This window comes from Gallus gallus, chromosome 1 (genome assembly GCF_016699485.2).
Source record: "Gallus gallus isolate bGalGal1 chromosome 1, bGalGal1.mat.broiler.GRCg7b, whole genome shotgun sequence".
Taxonomy (NCBI): Eukaryota; Metazoa; Chordata; class Aves; order Galliformes; family Phasianidae; genus Gallus; species Gallus gallus.
Window position 1 is genome coordinate 20,151,380 of NC_052532.1, and position 16,816 is coordinate 20,168,195.

The 16,816-nt window shown below is 38.9% G+C and overlaps 1 long non-coding RNA gene across 2 annotated transcripts in view; it reads right to left on the reverse strand.

The window, feature by feature from the left end:
• LOC112533151 overlaps nucleotides 1-16,816 on the reverse strand; it is an 88,082-nt gene that overhangs the window by 62,718 nt on the left and 8,548 nt on the right. The window contains exons 2-4 of one of the 2 annotated variants that reach the window (XR_006932269.1): nucleotides 9,535-9,793; nucleotides 8,387-8,404; nucleotides 7,438-7,673 (exon numbers count right to left, since the gene is read on the reverse strand). This is a non-coding gene — a long non-coding RNA (uncharacterized LOC112533151). The remainder of the gene's footprint in view (nucleotides 1-7,437; nucleotides 7,674-8,386; nucleotides 8,405-9,534; nucleotides 9,794-16,816) is intronic. The other variant, XR_005842607.2, reaches the window with a different exon arrangement.

The following is a 16,816-nucleotide window of genomic DNA, read 5'->3' on the forward strand; positions in this document are numbered from 1 at the left end:
GGGTGCTTTCAAAAAAATAACTATTTTAGCTAGCTACTGCAATTATATCTTTATGTAAATGTCAGTCTTGCCACTTCTATATTCTAATGGGTCTCATGTAACTAGGTCTGGCAGCTGGGCAAGAAAAGGAACCACATCTGACTTTCACCACCATGACCAGCAACAATACATCCCTCCTCATGTGCTACCAGCAAAGGAAGATAGAGGCACTAATTCCCCTAGTAGGTTTTTTTTTTTTTTTTTTTTTTTTTTTGTCGTCCAAGTGAAATGAAAGTGAGAGATGTGGTTGGTATGCATGATGTTTGTACTTACTAGAGACATTTCAACAAAAGTCAGAGGGAAATCTCATGAAGTTCAATAACGGGAAATTCCTAGTCTTGCACAGGGGGATGAATTACACCATGCACCAGTGCAGGCTAGAGGCTTACCAATATGTGTAAATGCATGATGGAGTTCAATAAAGGGTATGGAGCCAGACTCTTCTCTGCAGTAAGCAGTGACAATACAAGAGACAACAGGCCTTAATTAAAGGCCCTTAATTAACTACAGTGTGAATATCCATACTGTAGCCTGTAGAGGACCCCACACTAGAGCAGGTGGATATTTCCTGAAGAACTGCAGCCCAAGGAAGACCTACATTGGAGCAGGTTTATCCAATGACTGCAACTCAAGGAGAGGACCCATGCTAGATTAGGAAACAATGTGAGGAGAAGGAAGCAGCAGAGGGGTGCTGTTACAGACTGACCACCGCCTCTGTTACCCATCACCCTGTGCATTCACAGCAGGAGAAGTCAAAAGATTCAAGAACAAAGGAGTTAAATTGAGCCTTGGAAAAAAAAAATTAAGGGGTTGGAGGGGTGTAATTTTTCTTTTGTTTCTCACCATTCAAATCTACTTTAAATGGCAATAAATTACATTAATGTTCCTAAAGTCAGATCTGTTTTACTGTGATGTTAACTAGTGAATGATCTACGTGTCTTTATGTCAACCCACATGCTTTTCCATTTTCTTTTATTCCTCTGTCCTTTTGAGGAGAGAGAGTGAGAAAGCAGCTGGGTGAGCATCTGGAAGCTGGCCAAGGTCAAACCACCACAACCAGGCAGTCTCTTAAATTGAGAGAGAGTTTTTCAGGGTACTCTTTAACTGTATAATTCAAAGTATTCGTAAGTCTTACATATGCTTTCATATATGATGATGCGCATTTGCTTTGATTAAAGGCCCCCATTGTTTCAAACACCTTTTTCTATGAAGCGAGATCAGTAGCTTCTTAGAATTAGCTTAAAACAAAGGCAAGGAAAACAACAATAATGTTTTTAGAAGCATTTTCTGAGGCATGCACTGTAATACCTTGACCTTCTATCTCTCTTTATGTACAGCTTAAAAACAAAATTAGACGAGAACTACTTCACATAGCCTTTAGTAATCCTCTAATGCATTTTTATAGTTCTAAAAGCTTTTTCAATAACACAATTACTCTTTTATCCAATTACTGAATTCAGAAAAACAGTTAGGTGCTTTCAGAGTACATTTATTACACTACAGATAGATTCAACTTCTTAGAAAACACTTTTTTATTTCAAAATACAACTTTTAGTGCATTGATGCTACTTCAGTAATAGGCAGCATTTGCTGCCTGAAGTCTTTGGAGCAAGACCTGAGTCCTACTGCTCTGATACCATAGATGACTTTTCTGAGAGTTAGATTCAGAGCTAGGTGCTCTTTTGCACAAGCTCCCCCTTCCCCCTTCTGCCATGCATCTTAATTTCTTCTCCTCAAACACTAATTCTGAGAGAGGTTCAGTCTGCAAGCTCTGAGAACAGATTGTTAGCAAGTTTAGAGCCAACTCCTGCAAGATAGGAGGGTAGGGTTTGAATGTTTTAAAGGCAAAAAGATCAAATATGGGTTTCCCACTTTCTGCACAAGAATTTTGAGAGCAAACCATTGTATAAAAGGTTCTGACATGCAGTTCATTGGTAGCTATGCTATAAAACTAAAAATCCTGGGTTTTCAGCTGCATGATTTCTGAAAGAAATCGTCATTTACTTGATTCGGATTTAAATTCCAGATAACTATATCTTCTATATTTCTAGTTCTGGTAAATTGCAGTAAAGCACAACTTGGGTTTCCAAAAATGATGAACTGGAAATAGAGAAAAAAATATCTCCCACAGAATCATAGGAATTGGAAGGGACCTCAGGAGATCATCTAGGCCAACTCCCCTGCCAAACCAGGCTCCCTATAGTAGTTTGCACAGGAAAGCCTCACAGGTAGGTTTTGAACATCTCCAGGGGAGACTCCACAACTTCTCTGGGCAGCTTGTTCCAATGTTCTGTCACTCTCACATTGAAGAAACTTTTCCTCATGTTCATATGGATCTTCTTATGTTCCCGTTCGTGCCCACTGTCCCTTGTCCTGTTGCCAGGCCCCAACCAGTAAAAGAAATTGAAAAGAGCCTGGCCCCATTCACTTGAAACCAGCCCTTTATAAGTATTGATAAGATCCCTTCTCTGTATTCTCTTCTCCAGGATGAACAGTTGCAGGTGTCCCAGCCTTTCCTCATACAGGAGATACTCCAGGCCCCTCATCATCTCTGGGGCCCTTCACTAGACTCTCTCTAGAAGTTCCTGTCTTTCTTGAATGGAGGGGTCCAGAACTGGACACAATACTCCAGGTTTGGCCTCATCAGAGCACAGTAGAAGGGAAGGATCACCTCCCACAACTGGCCAGCCACCTTCCTTTTAATGCACCCCAGGGTACCATTGGCTTTCTTGGCCACAGGGTCACACTGCTGGCTCAAGCCCTCCACCAGGAGACCCAAGTATTCTTGCGCAGAGCTTCTTTCCATCATCCTTTCATGTGTACTGATGTGTGTGGTTGTTCCTCTCCAGAGAGGAATAATTTCATATGATCCCTTCTGTGTAAGTTCTGTATAAATCTATAATTCCACTGCTTGAAGATTTATGCCATTCCAACATAAATCTTCAAATTCTTTACAGATGCTTCAATCTAGATTTTTCTGCAGAATTACAGATTTACCAAGATTCCAGACACATCAAGAATTCCAAAGTTGCTTTGATCTCTACTGATAGAATGCTTACTGGTCCACTCCACATGCCATACTGAAGTGGAAAATAAATAAAGTCACAGTAATGGCATTTAACACTGTAATGTAAAGTGAATTTATAAGAAACACCGAACAATATAGCAATGCTACTACTAAAGACTGTAATATATCATTCTGGAAAAATACAGGAATTGAGAAAGTTCCAAAGTTAATCTGCTTCTTCTTGAAGACATCAACTTGATGCCTTTTCCAGATTCTGTTCCATAATGTTCACATTTCCAGTCTCCATGTAAGAGGGCAGATGTGTATTGGGCTGCTGCTCAAACACCCTGCAGAGTGAGAACTGAATAAATATGTTCTTGGAAGTCAAATTATTGCTGTTAGGATGTTTTTAAAGATTGAGACTTTGAATGAGCATCTTGACGGACATAACAGATGAACAGTTTCACAGAGTAACAATTTCCAGAGGAACACCCCTGGCATTCCAGTTTACTCCACAGTTTCAAAGACGTGTTTAGACATTCAGCTGAGTGATTTTGATTAAATGTCATTCAAATAAATGACAATACAGAATTGGGGGCACATATCAGTAGTCAAACTAACTTTAAAAAAAATCATCAGCAGTTTATTAGGAATTTACATTTTATTTTTACAGTTTTGTGCCCTGTTTTCTGAGTGAAAAATGGGGCAAATGTTACTTTGTCTATTAGACTGTACATACAGATTGAATAATATCAAAAAGCCTGATGGATTTTATTATTTACATGCAGTAACATATCTAATTATTCTGCAGTATTTATCTAGATGCAAATATCTGCATCTGTATGCCAAGAAATAAAGACAATGATACTTGTTTGAATGTGCAGCTACACTAAAAATGATAAAAACATTTTTGTCTCTCACACCAGTAGAATATAAATTGACTGAAAATATTTTAAGTGGAGCTGTGGAGCTAAGAAAAAGTTCCAATTTCTTATAGAAGTATAAAAACTATTTAAAAGTTGCAGGCATGTGAAAATGGACTAACAACTAAATCTACCTTCAACTAGAATTACATATATTTTTTCTAAGGTAAAAGCTTTAGATTCCCACCAGCCAATATACACATTCTACCCTTCCAAGTTCCAAATTATCATTTGTATGAGAGTTTCTGAACCTATAGCCATATGTGCAAATGCTGAAACATACAGCAAGGTCTCTGCCCCAAAGTCTATGGTATGCACAAAAAGGTCTGAGGCAATGAAGTGTTAATATCCTTAATTGTAGCTAATTGCAGTTAGATGCAATTCAAGTGACACATAAACACTGAGAGAATAGTTTAAGTTGGCTTCTTGTGGTAAGACATACAGATCTTATTAAAACGTGAATCACTTTGGTAAATCAACATGCACAAGCTCAGAAAGATTGAGTTGAATAACAAAACTGATCATTACTGGCCATAACTGTGATTTCTTTTGCAATCAGAAAGCAAAGAATAAGGAGCCATCTGTGCTACTGGTGGCAAATTTGGTCAGACAGTTCCATCAAAGCATTAACTGAAGGGTAAATTCCTTAAAATGTACTAAACTTGTACAAAGATTCCTGGTATCAAGCAGTAGTTTATAATTGGGATTTCAATTTTCCATACATGTGTATATCCACACACTTGATTAGCATGGTTGGATGAAAGGGGTCATCTAAAACCTAGTATAAAAATGCTGGTAATATTTCTACGCATATTACTTTATATCTTTAAGCAACGTTATTCACACAACAGGTAGAAAAAACAGGCCCATAAGCAGAGTACAAGCCAGAAGTTCTACCAAGTTCATATTCAGCCTACCAGCAACCCAGCAATCAAACGGACATCACAACACCTCTAGGCCATTCTTTCCTGAAGCCTACACTGAGGAACAGTCAAGCAGATGGCTCACAGATGTTAAAAAGCCAGTAGTAAAAAGATGCATGAGTACATATATTTGTTCTCCCATCCAACAGAAAGTGTAAGGGAAAGAACTTGCATAACTTTTCATTCACTTCCATATAGTCTCGCAAAAGGCAATGAGTAGGGAACTCCCTAATTTCATTTACTTCTATGTATCCATGATCAACTTTCAGCTAGACCACTACAGCAGAATATCTATAAGAGTCTGCAGGAAATTTGTTATCTGTGAGAAACATTAGTATGTTGCACGCAGCTCCAGGTGGGCCCTTTTTCACAACATAAATTTTACCCTCACCAGAATCTGGATACAGTAGGTAAATAAAACCAATAAAACTCAAATCTCCTCTATGATTTTCTATTGCGCACCCTAATTTGAAGTGGTTTGTGTCATTTTGCCAGAAAAGAGCAAAGACTCCTCCTGTTTTCTCTCCATTTCCATATTCTCTCTATACAAAGCCTCACGCTCCTGTATGAACCAGCTATTCCAAATTATTCCATACTGGAAGTTATTGGGAGTTATTCACACGGGGACAGCTTGGCTTGAAGCACCTCACTCAGTGCAACAGTTCCAAAAAAACTCCATTTGAAACTCCTGTTTGATTCTGCTCCTCAAAAGAAGATGCATCCAGACAAATCCCACAATAATACAGAATATTCAATATATACTCATGAAATCCAAAATTAAGGGAAACAATCAATCAACCCCAAACCCTGACTGCATGACACCACACGTATTTTTTTGAAGAATAAATCAAATAAAATAGATCAGCCTCTTAAAAATAAAAGACTGAGGGGAGGGGGAAATGGAATTTACCAGGTGCATTTTAACTTCTCAATTTTCCTCTGGTCTCAACCCACTATACTGAGGAAAATGCATAGGTATGGGAGAATCATACTGCTGAGCTCTTTCTCCCCCTTCCTTTTCATTTTGATGATAAAATTCAAAAGCTAATAAAATCAGACAGATTATAGCAGCATTGATGAATGACTATGTCTGGATTTCCTGTCTGGAGACCAGAGCAGGCAGTGTCTGAGAAGGAAGACAAGGCAGCCAGTGCATAGAGAGAAAAGGAATATCCAGCAGATGGATTATGTCTGGCTGCTCCCATTATTAATACTGATCTGTATCAGGCAGTGATGAATACAGAGAAGCACTCAGAAATACTAATGGTTTCACCCTTTAAGTACTAATTTCTACCCTTCCATCCTTTTCAGCATTAAAAATGCTCTCTGATCTTGTCGTTGATGGAAATGGTTATAATTAAGAGACAGGGCTTTTGTGAAGAAAGAATGCACTAGATTTAATGAAAAATATTAAAATCAGCTTTAAAGATAGAGAAGTGGTAAACTACAATCAAAGAATCTCAGGGGGGAAAAAAAAACTCTCTCCCTGCAAACAATTTATATTCTTATTTAAATGCAATTTTCAGTTGTCAACACTGTAGACTAAATACATTCTGAGGTATGAAAACAACTGGTGAAGAGAAGACGTGTTAGGTATCATAGACAGTAATGTGATCAATTAAACAATATTCATGCTGCACTGAAGTTAAGGTGGGTGTTATAAAACCTCCATTCCCTCAGATCTTTAACTTTCAGTATTCTCCTTGATTAATTCTGTAGAAATTTAGGTGATACTAAAATATCTAGCAGTCAATTCTAGCACTGAATATTTACTAGCAAAGATTGTTTGCTTTTATAAATACATATTGTTTTATGATACATGAATATCAGCCGCATCTAAACTGGACTTACTGACCTAGAACATTCTTCTCACTTCTCAATACCAATAAGAAAAAAATTGTTCTATTAATGAAAGTCAAAAACATCTCACCTTAAGGCCTGAAAGTGCCTAAATATTCACTAAAGAAAGCTGGAGATGGAGAGACAGCTCACCAGTCTGGAAATTACAGGTAAAAGAGATCGAGTGTGCTGTAGGCACTACCTGAAGCACTTACCAGGATGAAGTATGGGACATCATCTGGGATGGGAGTTCAGGTGGTGACTCAGATTTTGCAGTTCTCGCTGATCACTCTGCCAGGAGTGATTTGGGGCCAGGAGTGATATGGATGGCTCAGGGCAACAAGATTTGCCAGCTAGTCTGGCCCAGCTGAAAATATTTTCTTAGTTGTGGCCTAAGAGATTAGAGAAAGCTGTAGAGCACAACCTTTGTAAACACCATTTGCTGAAGTATTTCCTTCTTTCAAGTCAGCAGATAGTTCTGTTGAGCTTTGCTTCTTCTTTTTTTTAGAAAAGAAATAGGTATAGTCTTAGAAATTTATATTTCAAATGCTGGATAATCTTTTATACTATTTTCATTCCCAAATAAATTTATGGACTATTATATTTACAGCAACCTTCAGGAGCTGAAGAACTGTTTAGAACACAATGACAGAAATTCACTTCTAAGAAAGCTACTCCAACCACAAAATACAGCTTTTGAACTCACATTTTTCTTTAAAAGCGAGTCTTCATTCTCTTGAAATACAGATTGCATTTTCTTGATTTCGTCTATCTTTTGCCACTTTTAACTTGAGACTTCAATCATGCTGGAGAACTTGTGTTTCTGTGCCCAAAACCAAGGACAAGAAATGAATAGATGTTTGGGCTGTTTTCATTACTTTGCCAGTGAGACTGTGTGTACTACCAGGAAATCAGTGTCTGCTCTGTTATTCCCTGGTTTTCCTGTAAAATAGAAGTACAAGTACACCCTTATTTTTATGTGTTTAGTTGCAAGCTTACGTTATATCAGCTTTTGTATAGGGCTTTGGTATTCAGCTTTATATTTCTGGGAAAAAGACTGAAGTTTGTGAACACTGTCTTTGTATGCACAGATATTCAACTGAATCATTCTTTTATTTTTTTCTCTTAAAAATATGAGTTTTATTCTTTTGTTTGTTTGTTTGTTTTTGTTTTTTAGCAACTCATTTTGCAACTCATTTTGCAGTGAGTTCTTTATTACTATAAGCGTGGACTCTTAAAATTAAGAAAAAGACACTTCTTCATCTCATCTAAAACCTACATAAAAATTTCTTCAATTCTTCATTTTTGAAGGGAAAAAAAGCAAAAATATTGTAGAAGTTTTAAGCAGGGTTTCAGTATATCTGTAAATTTCCTGAAGAAGGAATTAAACATTGTGAGTTTTTCTCTCCTATGAACAGACTTTAGTCATGCTAAACATGCAAATTTTTATATAATAAATAAATATTAATAAATATAATAATAAATATAATAATAAATAAAAGCAAAATGTTTTATGCAGTCACTGGAGACAATTCTGATTCTGAGTAGTACTTAGCCAATAGGTTTCAGAGGAAGGTATTGTTTAGCGTAAGATTCTGATGCAGTAAAATTTTTAGGGTTCAAACTTTTTATGTAATCCTTCCAGAATTACTTACCTGAAGATGTTTTTAAATCTAGAAATAAAATCAAAAAGATGTACATTATTAATTCCAGAGAAAAACAACTATAAGCACTTGTTTTTACATCTCTGTTTTACTGTATTTTGGATAGTGTTACAATATCACTGAATAAACAGGTCTTATCTTTAGCATTTCATCCTGCTCTTATAAGCACTATACTTAATGTATCGATAAATTTAGAACAACCGCATTATAGAAGTGTGGGTTTCTATACAAGTTTGAGTATGGAATTAAGTTATTTCAATAACTTGAGTAATTTGGGAAAGGAAACCATATTTTTCAGAACAGAGCACAGCCATTAGCTAACACAAGTATTTTAAAAGCAGCTCAACCAATGTGGATGGAATTTGTTTTAATAACCTTGAAAAGCCCATAATTTATGATCTCTGTCAAAAGTCATTATCCATTTTTACAGTTCTTATTCAGATCAGTATATTTCTAATTTCATAGTGCAGTATGGAAATTAACTGTCTGAATTTCTCCACTCTGTATTTCTATTTGCAGTCCAACACATTCTTTTAGGAACATAAAGTTCCATACGTCTCTTAATTAAGTCAATAGTAAAGCAAGATTTTTTTCTCTAAAGGCCTTAGAGTATTCTTCTATTTTCTGTTATTGTACTACTGGATATGATATAGTCTCTGAAAAATGAGGTCTCCAAACAGTAATTTCATGCGTGTAGGTTGTTAAAGCCAGTAACTGTATTAAATACATAGAAAGGTCAAGGCAAAAGCTAAATGAACTTCAGCAGGATATAGGAATTTCTGTTATAAATCAACATCAAATACTTGAAGGTATTTCTTATCTGCAGCTTATCCTAATACATCAATAACAGCCTTTTCATCATAGCTGAAAACTAGAATTGAAGTTCCAACCATTCTTGTCAGCAGGAAGCCTCCCATCAGCTTTACACAGAACCATGATTAGCAAAACTCACTAATTCCAATATTTTAGAGAGATCTGAAGTTTGAATATCTCTGGAGTTAGAAAACATGGTACAGCTACTCCATTCATACTTTAACTAGGAAGAATGATGAGCCAATTAATCAAGGGGATGCAGTTCACAAAGGCATTTCATAGCTTCTCATAGAAAGCTCATTTTTAGAGGATATTTACTCACTCACCTTTGCCATACCTACAAATAGACTCAGAAATACATTCTATGATACAGAGCTTCTTTCAGTGTTACCATTTTGTCCTTCAGTTCATTGTACCGAATTAAGGTTTGGAGAGCATGTCCTTTGGAAATTCCCTCTGCATTATCCAGTTTCTCTCAGCTCCTTCAGTGTGGTTTCATCTTCTCCAAGTAGATACAATTCACAGGTTTTGGAGCACCCCAATGTTTTTTCAGTGCTATTGCACAGCTCACTACATCAGTGTTTCCTACAAGAAAGACATAGAATCATAGAATCACAAGGTTGGAAAGGACCTACAAGATCATCTAGTCCAACCGTCCTCCCATTACCATTGCTACCACAAGCCACTAAACCGTACCTCGTAGTTCCTGATCCAGACAACTCTTGAATTCTACCAGGGACAGTGACTCCACCACATCCCTGGGCAGGCCATTCCAGCACCTGACCACACTCTGAGAGAAAAAGTTTTTCCTTATGTCTAACCTAAACCTCCTCTGGTACAATTGTGGCCATTTCCTTGGGTCCTGTTTGTTGCCTGGGAGAAGAGGCCAAACCCCTCCTCATCACAACCTCCCTTCAGGAAGTTGTAAAGGGCATAAGGTCTCCCCCGAGCCTCCTCTTCTCCAGACTAAATAATCCCAGCTCCCTCAGCCACTCCTCACAAGATTTGTGCTCCAGACCCCTCACCAGTTTCATTGCTCTTCTCTGGACACGCTCCAGGGCTTCAATGTCTTTCTTGTAGTGAAGGGCCCAAAACTGAACACAATACTTGAGGTGCGGCCTCACCAGTTCTGAGTACTGGGGGATGATTACCTCCCTGCTCCTGCTGACCACACTATTTCTAATGCAGGCCAGGATGGCACTGGCCCTCTTGGCCACCTGAGCACACTGTCGGCTCATGGTCAGCCGAGCATCAACCAACACCCCCTGGTCCCTTTCCTCTTCACAGTCATCCAGCCACACAGCCCCAAGCCTACTGCACTGCATGGGGTTACTGTGGCCAAAGTGCAGGACCCAGCACTTGGCCTTGTTGAACCTCATCCCATTCACCTCAGTCCAGAGATCCATCTTATCTAGATCTCTCTGAAGGGCCTCCCTACCCTCGGGCAGATCGACACCACCTCCCAACTTGGTGTCATGTGCAAACTTACTGAGGGTACACTCAGTCCACTCATCCAGGTCATCAATAGAGATATAAAAGAAGATGGGCCCCAGTACCAACCCCTGGGGGACACCACCTGTAACGGGTCGCCAGCTGGACTTAACTCCATTAACTACTACCCACTGGGCACAGCCCTCTAGCCAGTTCCTTACCCAAAGAAGATTATATCTGTCTAGGCCACGGGCAGCCAGTTTCCCCAAGAGAATACTGTGAGAGACTGTGTCAAAGGCTTTGCTGAAGTCTAGGTAGACTACATCAACAGCCTTTCCCTCATCTACCAGTCTGGTCACCCAGTTGTAGAAGGAGATGAGGTTGGTCAAGGATGACCTGCCTTTCATAAAGCTGTGCTGGCTGGGCGTGATCCCCTGGACACCACGCACGTGCCGTGTGATCTCACCCAAGATGATTTGCACCATAACTTTCCCTGGTACCGAGGTCAGGCTGACAGGCCTGTAGTTCCCCACATCCTCCTTACGGCCCTTCTTGTATTATGGGAGTCACATAGGCAAGCCTCCAGTCCTCTGGGACCTCTCCAGATAACCAGGAGCGCTGACAGATGGCAGAGAGCGGCTCAGAAATCACCCCCGCCAACGCCCTCAGTACCCAAGGGTGGAGCCCATCTGGTCCCATGGACTTGTGACAGTCCAGATGGAGGAGGAGCTCTCTAACTGTCCCCACCTGAATCACCGGGGGTGTATTCTGCATTGCATCCCAGACTTCCAGATCAGGGCGTAAAGTGCCCTGAGGATAACTGGTCTGCCTATTAAAGGCAGATGTAAAGAAGGCGTCGAGGACCTCAGCCTTCTCCTTATCCTCAGTGGTCACATTTCCTGCTGCATCAAGGAAAGGATGGAAATTCTCCTTGGTTCTTCTCTTACCACTGATACATTTGTAAAAGGATTTCTTATTCTCTTTTACTGCAGTGGCCAATCTGAGTTCAAGTTAGGCTTTTGCCTTCCTAACTTCCTCCCTGCATACTTTAGCAACTTCCTTGTAATCTCCCCAAGTAGCCTGTCCCTTCTTCCAGAGGACATAGACTCTCTTCTTCTGCCAGAGTGTCAACAATAGTTCTTGGTTCATCCACACTGGTCTTCTTCCCCTATGGCTCACCTTACAACATTCAGGAACAGCCTGTTCTTGTGCCTTTAAGATTTCCATCTTGAGGAGTGTCCAAGCTTCCTGGACCCCTTTACCCTTAACAAGCGACTCCCAAGGGACCCCTGCAACAAGCATCCTTAACAGGTCAAAGTCCGCACTCTGGAAGTTCAATATAGCAGTTTTGCTAGTCACCCTTTTGATATCTCCAAGAATAGAGAATTCTACAATTTCATGGTCGCTCTGCCTAAGACAGTCCCCAGCTTTCACATCTCCCCCTAGTCCTTCTCTGTTAGTGAAGAGCAGGTCTAACAGGGCACCACCCCTAGTAGGCTCTCGTACCAGTTCTCATACCACATACAACCAGGGACCATTCTTACATATCCTGAGAATGCTAAAAGGAACAACTCCTCCATAAGGAAGACAATAATGTAAATATTTTTAAACTGTGGTTCCTAAAATTTTCTTTAGGATTCTTTAAACTATATTTTCATTTTTAGGTCTCTTCTCAAAGAGCAATGCTTTGTCCAAGCTTGGAATGCATCTGTGATGCTCTTCTCCAGCAGGCAACAACCTGTGCACTATGTCAAGCACTTTGCTTCAGCTTTGACAAGGTTAAAGAAGGATGAAAAATCAACTGGAATGAAAGCTTAAATCAGACTTGGTTGAAGTTGCCTGCTGTGAAGAATGCTGTGGCTGAAGAAGGACCACTCACACAATATGGTAATCACAGCACAACATCTGCTAAACACAATAGTTACGCAGGGTGATAGTACTGCTGCCATTTCACAATGGCAAATCCAATTACTTCTCTTCTTTGACTGTATGGAGCTCTATTAGGTATCAGGACAACAGTAGCACATGTATGCTTTCATGTATCCTTTCAAAGAACACAGACTGTAATTTAAGCCAGTTTACCAGCCTAAATAATTTCAATCCTCACTGTGGCCAGTAATGTGCTTACCTCTTTCTACATAATCTGTTTCACTCTGTCAGCCATAAATGCACCCTTTTTTTTTTCTCCTTCTCTTCCAGTAAAGCACTTCCTCTCCTCGTTGTTACACCAATCACATTTCTAAAAAATACCCCCAGAAATGACATTCTTTTCCCACCTCAGTGAAACTTGAGGACATCCACTTAATTAACAATACTGAACTAAAATTAGTCAAGTGCAACAGTGGTACACAAAACAATAGACAAGAATCAAACAGAAAACAGGAGCAGGTCCCTCAGAGCACTATTTGTGCCTCGACACCACTATGATTCACAGAAGCCATCATCTTAAGTCAGACAACTTCCAGCTCGTATCCAAGGATGAAAAGGGTGCAATTCACAGCCCCACTTTTTTGTTACTTTCGTTTTCTAAAAGTAAGCTCATATATCACAGAAGTGATATATAAACTATATTAGAATACCTTTCAGGTTATCTTCCTAAGTGATGCTAATTCAGGAAATGCTACCACAATGCTTTGTGAGGATAGAGGCAAACAGAATCATGAAGTAGAGAAGAGCTCCACTTCTGCATCATTAGAATTCCCTATCATCTCAGTAAAATGACAAATGCTGTCTCCACAGAGATCCAGCTTGCTCAAACTAGTGAAAATAACATCAGGGGAAACAGATGCATCAGAAGGTTAATTCAATCAGCAGTAAGAATTAGAGATAAAAGCCACCCATGAGGGAAGAGATGTAAGTCTGGAGCACCATAGTACCCACTCCATGAGTGTCTGAACAGCTCTTCAGATTTTCTGCAAAGATATGGAAGCCTGAATGCAAGGCAGTCTTGTCCCAAAAGATATGAGACAATAAAGAACGTCTAGACTGTAAATAACATCCTCCATCCAAGACACATACAGAAAACTCCTGCTCTCATGAGAGAGCAGAGTTAAAGCAGCAGGGAAGAAGCAATCTCACCTGTGAAGCCTGTTCATTACATACCAGGGGAGTTTTTCCCCTGTATAGACCAGTAAGGGAAAGTGATTTTGCCAGTGGGCACATGGAGAAGGCAACATGATGGGGTAAATGAATAACAGACTTCAAAATAAAGAAAGTGTTGTTAATGCAAAAGATAAAATAAAATAAAAATAATATTAATAATGTAAAAAATAAAAGTCATTGAGCTAATTATATGAGAAATTCTGGAAAGGGATCCGTGTTAAAAGACTTGTTTGAGTCTTTTTCCAGTTTAGAGTTGTTAAGGTTTCAATTAGTCAGCACAGCTGAATATATGAGCTACATAAAACTATAAGAATGATATAATAATTCTAACAATGTTCCCATTCTTCTTTTGTCTTGTATTTCAATGAGCAAATAAAGTACATGCACATAAATAGCTGTATCTGCAAGTTGTTACATTTCCTTTGTGTTGCCTCTGTTCTAAGTCCTTGCTTACAAGATAGAATTGGACGGGCTTATTCTGTTAGGATTTTATAGGCAATATAAATTTTAAGTCTTGCCTGTATTGCAAGTCTTGTCTTGAAATGCAATCTGCATTAACAAGATTTTGTAGGAAGGAACATCTAAATCAATAAGGTGCACCTGAATCACTCCATATTTTGCACATTCATTTTTGGATGAGTAACTGGAGAGTGTGGCAAAGCTTTTTTGTTTGCCAGTCTCTTTTATCTTCAAACAGATCCACAAATGGATTATTTATAGACGTGAAAGCAGCCCTCTGAGTAAAGCAAAAAGGGCAGAGATTACAAAAGATTGATTTCCACAGCTCGTTACTGCCATAAACCTATAACCCAAGCAGATGCACAGGGGAGAACTCTCTTCTTTCGGTCAGCTGTTTGTTTCTGGCACGTGCTTAAAAATCTCTTGGGAGCACTAAAAGGACATCCATGCACTACAGTTTGAAACGACCAGTAAAAAAGCCTTGTTGCTGTAGTTTTCACCATTGTTTGTCTCCATTTCATGAATTATTGTGACTATCCCAGAGATGAGACCCATTTCTATCTGGAGTATAGACCGTACGCATACTTCTATGTAAAAACACCACTATAGGCCTTGTATTCAGTGTTTCCTTTGTACAATATACAAGCTTTATCAAAATCAGCAGAATGAACCTACAGAGAAAAGTGGGTTATTACCCAATACAATCTGGTGCATAAAGTGTAAAAAATAAAAATAAAAAATAAAGAGGTTTTCGTATCTCTTTTCCCCAAACAGGTTAAAAAGGAAACACCACACATCCCTAAATAAGGTGGGGTTGGACATCAGTTGCTCACATCATCTAAGTGTTCTTATGAACTGAAAGCAGTGAGGTACTGGGGCTAGGATCAACTGAATGACAGTCAGTAGCACTGGGTTCTGCTCTGGCTGTTTGTGTAGTGCAACACCTTCATGATTATTCTCATTCAAGCCTTCTTTTTTTTCCTCATATTTCCCATTTGAAGAGGAGATATAAATATTCTTTTGATAAGTGTATTCCCATTCTCCCAATTTTAATTGATTCAGATTTTTAAACAGGCTCAGTTCTTCCCTTTTCCTATTTGATTCTCAAAAGGAGAGAAAGCGATCAGGAGCAAACTAAGCTCCTGACAGTTCCTTATATTACTTCTACAGAATCAAAACTAATATCACTAAGTGTTCTGGCACCTGTGTCAGGTGACAAAAAGATATTTCAATTTCCTTTTTAAACTGAAGCCTTAATAGACTGTTTTTGCACTTACATTAGCGTCCTCCAGTCTATTCAGCTAAGGCACAGATACACAAGGCATGTTTTTTTGTCGCTGTATTCCAAACATAGGGAGAAATCAATACATTCAGCTTTCCCCTTCTGAGCTAGAGAAGCAGTGCCTAATTTGCACAAGCAGACTTCTGCCAGTCTGCTGCAGAACTGTCACTGCTGTGCTAGAAACACCTCAAGCACAACCTACTCAGCAACATAAGCAATTATATTAAAAGTTAGTAGATATCCTTCTGTATTCTTCTGTCTTAACTTGGAACACAAATTATAGCTTCTAAATTAGCAAATGGCCTCTTGAGCCAAAAAAAATAAAAAATAAAAAGCCCATAATGACAGCTGCTTTGTGGCCAAAACTCTGCAGCTCACATTCCATGGAGAGCATCAATCCAATATCAGCAGGATTCTACTTCACACAGGGGCCAATTCTTAGTTATAAGTGTTTTCAGAACAAAACCAGTCAAGAAAGCTTTACTAAAAATAATGATCAAAGCCCTGCTGCATTTTGAACATTTCTTGTGCTAAGAAAGCTCCCCATTATTATTTCTTTTCTTTACTAACCAAAAAGTTTGTGGACTACAATGGGGGTAAATAGAGGGAGAAGGAAAAGAAGGAATTGTCATATCACCCCAATGTACTCATAATGTGACAGCTGTAAATTTCTCTCTCCTCTTAATCTAGAAAGTAGGCATCTGGGAGTCCAAAATCACCTTCTTGATCTAAAATGTTATGACAAGTAAGAAACATACCTTCAGTAAGCATACTTAATGTAGTGTTTAGGTGGCTTTGAGCACAGATTTTGTATTTCATGTGAATAAATGTATTCGTTGTGATGAAAAGCATTACCATTTACCATAGAATATGTGTTAATTGGATGAAACTAACCACTTCCAACTAACGTATGGATTTGTGCTTGTGGCCTTGCTATTTATAGACTGGCTTGTACACTCCTCCACTGCCTGCTTCCCTCTTCTCCTGACTCACCTGCATCCAGAGACACAGCTAATAACACCATCTTGAAAGGACCAAAGGAAGAAGTGCAGCTTCTCTCATGATGGTGGGTTGCTGGTTCATTCCCAAAATTAAATCTAAGTCTGGAAATCCAAGATATGTATAGCAGGAAAGAGCCATTTGTTTACAAGAAAACTGGAAACATCTCACATTAAACAAATAAACAGAGGCACTGCTCTCAAATTTTACATCAACATTTCCTTTTTTGACAGTTTCTTAAAAGGCATATTTAAAAAAATAACTTTCATATTTTAAGAATTCACTGAGCTGAATGGAACTGAACTGATAAGAAATGCTTAGACTTGCCTTTAAAA